The following is a 6,787-nucleotide window of genomic DNA, read 5'->3' as shown; positions in this document are numbered from 1 at the left end:
GTGTTCAATACTGTACCCTCAACATCTGTCCCCCTAGAAAGAATTAAAGAGAAAAATTCTTTGAAGAGTGAAAATGGATATTACCAAGTAGTTAAGATTATGAAAGTTATTATGGGTGTGTGAGAGTTACTGTGCCCCAGATTTATGTAACAACTAAAGGTAACAACTAAATCTGAAGTTCAATCTATATAGACACATGTAAATAATAAAGGTTACCAGATAAGAGTACCACATCTGGTTTGTAACACAAATGTCATATCAATGTGCAGTTTAGCATTTATCAACTAAGGACCTAAGGTGGGAACAGCATATTTTGCATACATATTGGTGTGTGGGAATTGTTGGAGTGTAAATTGAGAGGTTTTGTGGAATTTGCTAGTACATTCTACTACTGCATCAGCAGGATGCTGTTGTGGATCTCCCTGGGTCTGGCTTGTGCAATAGGAATCAGGCAGGACACAGCAAAATCAATTGTAGGGAATCACACATATGGGATGCTGACCAGCTGAGCAATGTGCCTTTCTCGACCCTGCAGAAGGAGAAGACAAAGCAGCTCATCATCTCTCCCTTAAATCAGTAACTGAGCATGTTTAAAGGGCCCCACAAGCTGGTACAGAAATGCTTTGATAAGCTCCTGGACTTCTATAACTGTATGGAACGGGCAGAGAAGCTGAAGGACAGGAAGACCCTGGAGGAGGTGCAGTCTGCCCAGAACAACTATGAAGCCCTGAATGCACAGTTGCTGGATGAGCTGCCGAAGTTCCAGCGGTATGCCCAGGGTCTCTTCACCAACTGCATCCGCGGCTACACCAAGGCCCACTGCGACTTCGTGCACCAGGCTCTGGAGCAGTTGAAGCCGCTGCTTTCCATGATTCCTTGTGCCTTCTGTGGGTGTGGAATATACTAAAAAGCATATGTACTTCACAGGGCCTGGTTTTCCAAAGTCTTGCAGTTTCAAATATTGACCTTGCAGAGGACAGGAAATTTTCCCCAGGCTACTGAGTCTTTGTTGCAAGATAAGAATTGTGGCACAGCAGGTTTCTGGCTCAAAAACAGACTAGTTACTGATTGCTATGTAAAGATACTGAGAAATTGCTGTAAGATCACTTAATTGTCTACTGGAATGTCATCTGGCTTGTTTCACTGAAAGTTACCAGCCTATATTGTTAAACTATAACCCCACCTATATTCTCTTCCTGTAACTTCCTGGTCTGGAAAATAAATGCAGGAAGAGAACCCCAATTCAGTGTTAATTTCCCAAGGAAGGGTTGCCCCTTGCTGGAGGGTCCCAGGGAAGTTAAATACTTCAGGCCTTCTCACTACTCAGAAGTGATGGGCTTTGAGTAATCCTTTGCATCTCTGTCACCCAGGGGAAGAGAGGTGACAAATCCATGGGGGGCAAAGCAACACAAAGCAACATGTGGGAAAGTCATCTCTGCCATTCTCCTGTATTTTTCTGGGAGTGCACAGTAAGAATGTTAATGATATGTATCATTATGTTTGAGAAACCCAAACGAGATAAAGTGTATCACTGGGTCAATCCCATCAGGAATTCTTGATTCCTTGATGGTGTCATGAAACCTGTGGCTTTTAAACTTCTCTTGAGCAATCCCCAAAAGAGTGGGCTAACGTGGCCCCAGGCAGTGCCACAAAGAGCTTTGACTATCATCTCAGGCTGCAGTGGTGGCAGCTCCCAGAGTGAATTGCAGCTGAACTTGAGTTTCCAGTTGGCTTTACTGAGGCTTGTCAGTCCCAGCAATCTTTGATCCACATTCTCTTCTTTCTGCTATCTTGGCTGTTCCTGTGGACTCTAGTTACTTAAAGTGTCTGGCAGAGAGGGAAACCTGATCACCATCTTCCATGAAGAGCATAGCAGAGTTCTGCAGCAACTCCCGGTTTTCACCTTCTTCCCAGAGCCTCTTCCAGCTACCAAGAAGCCATTTGAGAGGAAAACCACTGACCGCCAGCCTGCTCAGAAGCCACTCCTGGGCCTGGTGAGTAGGGACCTGGGGAAGGGTGGTAGGGCCTGGTGGGTAAGAGTGTGCACTCTGGAGCTAGACCACCTGGGTTCAGATCCCAGCACTTGTCACCTCTCCCTCAGGGTGACAGCAACAGGGACGCAAAGGATTACTCAAAGCCCATTTCTCCAGAGCAGTGAGAGGCCCAGAAGGGGTTAAATCCAAGGAACAACTTCTTCAAGCGAGAAGCATTCCCAGGAAATAAACTCAAGCTAGGTTTTCTCTCAGTTTTTTATTGTCCAGGCAAAAAGTTACAGTAAAGAACACAGGCAGTTAATCAGTCATCAGTGAAAACATAAACAAACTGGCTACATAACAATTTTCATTAAAGCAGGTGCAACTTAAAAATAGTTTAAGCAGGGCCGACCCCATGGCTCACTCGGGAGAGTGCGGCGCTGGGAGCGCTGTGGCGCTCCCGCCGCGGGTTCGGATCCTGTATAGGGATGGCCGGTGCACTCACTGGCTGAGCATGGTCACAAAAAAGGACTAAAAAAAAATAGTTTAAGCAATTTACCATTAAAGGAGTCATAAAACCAAGCTATGTGACATGCAAAAGAACCAATGGGATAATCATTATGGCAACACTTAGTTCCCTAGGAAACTTAGAGAAGCAGTTGAAGGTGAAATGCGGAAGCAGCCACTAATTGGCAGAGTACCTTTGAAGCTTTCAGTACACATATTTTCCCATAATTAGGTTTAGCTGCACCAAGGGCATCTGCCCTTAGAGCAAGCACTTATGCTGTATTACAATTCTCATATCCACACCAGAGAATTTTTAGTCCTGTGAAAGTTTTCTGTTTTTTCCCAGGCTTAGCATTTCTATGCACAATACTAAAAGGTTAGGTTATTCCTCAAACTACAAGGCTTTGGCTTTGCTAAAACTAAGGACTGTGGTCCTACTATGCTACAGCCTAAAGTAAAGGTCTTTGGCCCTTCTAACAGCTAAGGACTGTGGTTCTACTAAGATAAAGTTCCTACTAAGATACAGTCTGATCTAGGTCCTTCTAATCTAAGGGTTGTAGCCCTACTAGGCTAAAGTTAAGGCCCTGTGAAATACATGCACTTTATTAATGTTAGTACCCTCTACAAGCACTGACACTTATTCACTGCGTGTCCTTGAGCAATTTGCTTAACTTCTGCGACCTGGTTCCTCGTCTCTAAAACACTGATAATAATTGTACCTACATTATAGAGTTATTCTGAGGTTTTAAATGAGTTACCATAGGTAAGGTGCTTAGAAATTGCCTGGCACATTGTAAGAATTATATAAATAAGGTGTTAATAATCAGTATCATTAACACTGATGGACCTGGCTGTGTCTCTACAGATAACAATATATCATAACAAATGGAGAATGGACCTGGCTGTGTCTCTACAGATTAACAATTTAATAGGAGTTTGAACATATCAAAACAAATGGAGAATGAATGGAGTTGTCATTCATTCATTCAGTATTTACTGAGTATCACCAACATGCCTGCTGGCACTTGATGGCAACCACCTGCTGTTTTCTCATACTCAGTGTGTACTTCAAGCTGCCCTCTGGATGAGCGTTCTTGGATCTTAGTCCCACACCAGTGAAAGGAGTTAATAAAGTATTAATACTAATATGTCAGTCAATTAATTAAGGGAACCAATTTAAGGGTATATTAATTCTTCCAGGCCTCCCTGTTTTTGATCATTTATTGGACAAGTTCATGCCTGGCTGCTTTGAGAAGTGATTCCAACTGGATAAATTAAATGGTCATTGGGTCAAGCCCATCAGGAATTCTTGATTCCTTGATGATGCCATGAAACCTGTGGCTGTTTTAACATTTCTTTCCATTTTGAGAAATTCCCAGAAGAGCTGGCTGCCCTGGCCTACAGGCAGTTATGTGGAAATCTTTGTCTCTTGCAGCAGGCGGCAGCGTCCGCAGCTCACACAGAGTGAGCTGCAGGCTTTTCTCAGCTGGAGTTCTATTTTTTTAAAATTCATTTCTTTCACATTTTCAAAAGTAGGGTAAGAAACACCAGATTATATGGACTCACAATATAAAAGACTGCTGATATGTGTTTGCTTATAATATTTTTGCTCCATATAATCCCATAAACATTAATTTATATTACCTTAAAAAGGGGAATCATATTTATTATTACCTTTATTTTTTCTTACTTTTATTACTATTGTTTTTATAGATGGGGAAGCCAAGATAGGGAAAGTCTTTTATTGTTTAGGTTCGTCTAGCAAAATATAAGAAGACCTAGAGCATGGTGCTGATAACACCAAGGTCCCAGGTTCGATCCCTGTACGGCCAGCCACCAAAAACACAGAAAAAAAGACATAGTAATATTTAGATATTTTGATTCTTTAGATGGCATTTGAATCACCAAAGGGACCAAAACACTGTCTAAACAATCATGATTTTCACCCAGCCACATGGGCTGACTCAATCACAAAGACATCTGATGGAGTTGTGAGTGGCTGATTGTCATTGCCTCATTTCTGAGACTTTGGCTGCTAGGATGATGACCGGGGGTGGGGGTGGAGGGGTTGTTGATGAAAATGTTTCTGTTTTGGCAACTGGCTGGTACGGGGATACAAACCCTTGACTTTGGTGTTCGCAACACCACGCTCTAACCAACTGAGCTAACCTGCAGCTCTGTAATGAAATATCTTGTGATATCTTTTAGCCAAGTTACATGCTACAGACAGAAGAACTCTGGGCCTCTCTTCTGGAAGGTATCCCCCTGAAAAACTCTTCCAAGCAGAGCGGAACTTCAATGCTGCTCAGGATTTGGATGTCTCACTTGAAAGGTGATATGGTGGGTGCAATAAAAAATAAAAGAGCACATGGGCAGTCAGAATCACTGGCTAATTGACAATGGAGGTAAGAATTTTAGACATCAGATGAATATAACTCCAAATAATGAAAAAGTGGGCTATAATTGAACCTGTTAGCTCAGAAAAGAGAGTATTTGATTAAAGGGAAAAATAATCTTAAAAATTCTTTCCATCTCTAGATGTGTAGTGCCCAGATGATTACTGAAACAGAACCTGGGGTTTTTTAATAATTTTTTTATTGGTTATGAATATTCATGAGATACAAAGCTGATTATCACCCCTCAAGCTCATGAGGTGGGGGCCAGATTCATACTGGCTGTATACCCACAACCACAAATTGCATTTGTACCCCATGTCCTCAACCCAATTATCCCCAACCTCCCTCATCCTCCCCCTTGCCCCCCACTCCACTTTGTAGCCCATAGAATGCTCTCTCCCTCTGCAAGTCCAATGCAGTACTATGGTCTTTCCTTCTTTTTTCTCTCTTAGCTCCCAGATGTGAGTGAGTACATGTGGTATTTATCCCTCTGAGCTTTGCTTATTTCACTCAACATAAGTTTCCCCAGGCTCCTCCATGTCATTGCAAATGGGAATATTCCATTCTTTTTTATGGCAGATTAGTATTCCATGGTGTATATATACCACAGTTTCCTTATCCAATCATCCATCGATAGACATTTAGGTTGGTTCCATGTCTTGGCTATTGTAAACAGAGCTGCGATGAACATGGGAGTGCAGGTATCCTTTCAACATGATGATTTCCATTCCTCTGGGTATAACCCAGAAGAGGGATTGCTGGATCATATGGAAGACCTATCTGTAGTTGTTTGAGAAACCTCCATACTGTTTTCCATGGTGGTTGTACTAATTTATAGTCCCACCAACAGTGCAGGAGTGTTCCCTTCTCCCCACACCCTCACCAGCATTTATTATTTACCATCTTTTTGAATATAGCTAGTCTAACTGGAGTGAGGTGGCATCTCAATGTAGTTTTAATTTGCATTTCCTTGATGACTAGTGATGGTGATCATTTTTTCATGTACATGTTGGCCATCTGTATGTCTTCCTTTGAAAAGTGTCTATTCAGCTCTCTGCTCTCTCTGCTTCCACCATCTTGCAATGTGAGACCCCTGGGTCACTCTCGCCAACACCAGATGGACTTTGGACTTCCCAGCCTCAGAAACTCTCCTGGGTCCAGGAGAAATACATAGCTGGTGTCATCCCTAAGTTTACCTATAAAAAGCTGGGATACACTCTTCTCTCCTGTCTGTGGGCATCAGAGCTTGAGACTCTTCAGCTTTTGGGTTCCAGGACTTATACCAAAGACACCATCAGCTCCCCTGGTTTTGAGGTCTTTGGACTTGGACTGAGCCATGTTACCAGCAACCAGTTTACAGGTGGCCTATCGTGACACTTTTCTTCATAGCCACATGGCCGAATAGATGGTCCCCAGAGTCACTCTCTCCCACAAATCAACTGATTTACAACTATAAAAAGATAACATCAAGTGCGTGTGGAACAGGGAGATGTCCAGCAGGGGAGGCAGAAACTCCATGGAGACCACATGACCTGCGGGGCGGCTGTCACGCGATCCAGCAGATAGGCTTCAACACCGACACCTGGCTCCATTCCCACCCTGGCCCAGGGCACATGGAGCAGGGAGACATCCAGCAGGGGAGGCGGAAGCTCTGTAGAAACCACACGCCATGCGGGGGGGCCGCCGATGCGTGATCCAGCAAGTAGGCCTCACCACCGCCACCTGGCTCCATCCCAAGCCTGGCCCAGCGTGCACGGAGCAGGGAGACATCCAGCACGGGAAGGAGAAGCTTTGCAGAGACCACATGCTCTGCGGTGCCTCCATGCATCCCAGCAGCCTGGCCCAGTGTGTGTGGAACAGGGAGACGTCCAGCAGGGGAGGTGGAAGCTTGGCAGAGACCACACACCCTGT

The 6,787-nt window shown here is 44.0% G+C and overlaps 1 pseudogene; it reads left to right on the top strand.

Moving 5' to 3' along the window:
* LOC103606440 overlaps positions 1–6,787 on the top strand; it is a 23,745-nt pseudogene that overhangs the window by 9,113 nt on the left and 7,845 nt on the right.

Source organism: Galeopterus variegatus, unplaced genomic scaffold (genome assembly GCF_000696425.1).
Source record: "Galeopterus variegatus unplaced genomic scaffold, G_variegatus-3.0.2 Scaffold6586, whole genome shotgun sequence".
Classification (NCBI taxonomy): domain Eukaryota; kingdom Metazoa; phylum Chordata; class Mammalia; order Dermoptera; family Cynocephalidae; genus Galeopterus; species Galeopterus variegatus.
This window is presented reverse-complemented; position numbering and strand designations above follow the sequence as displayed.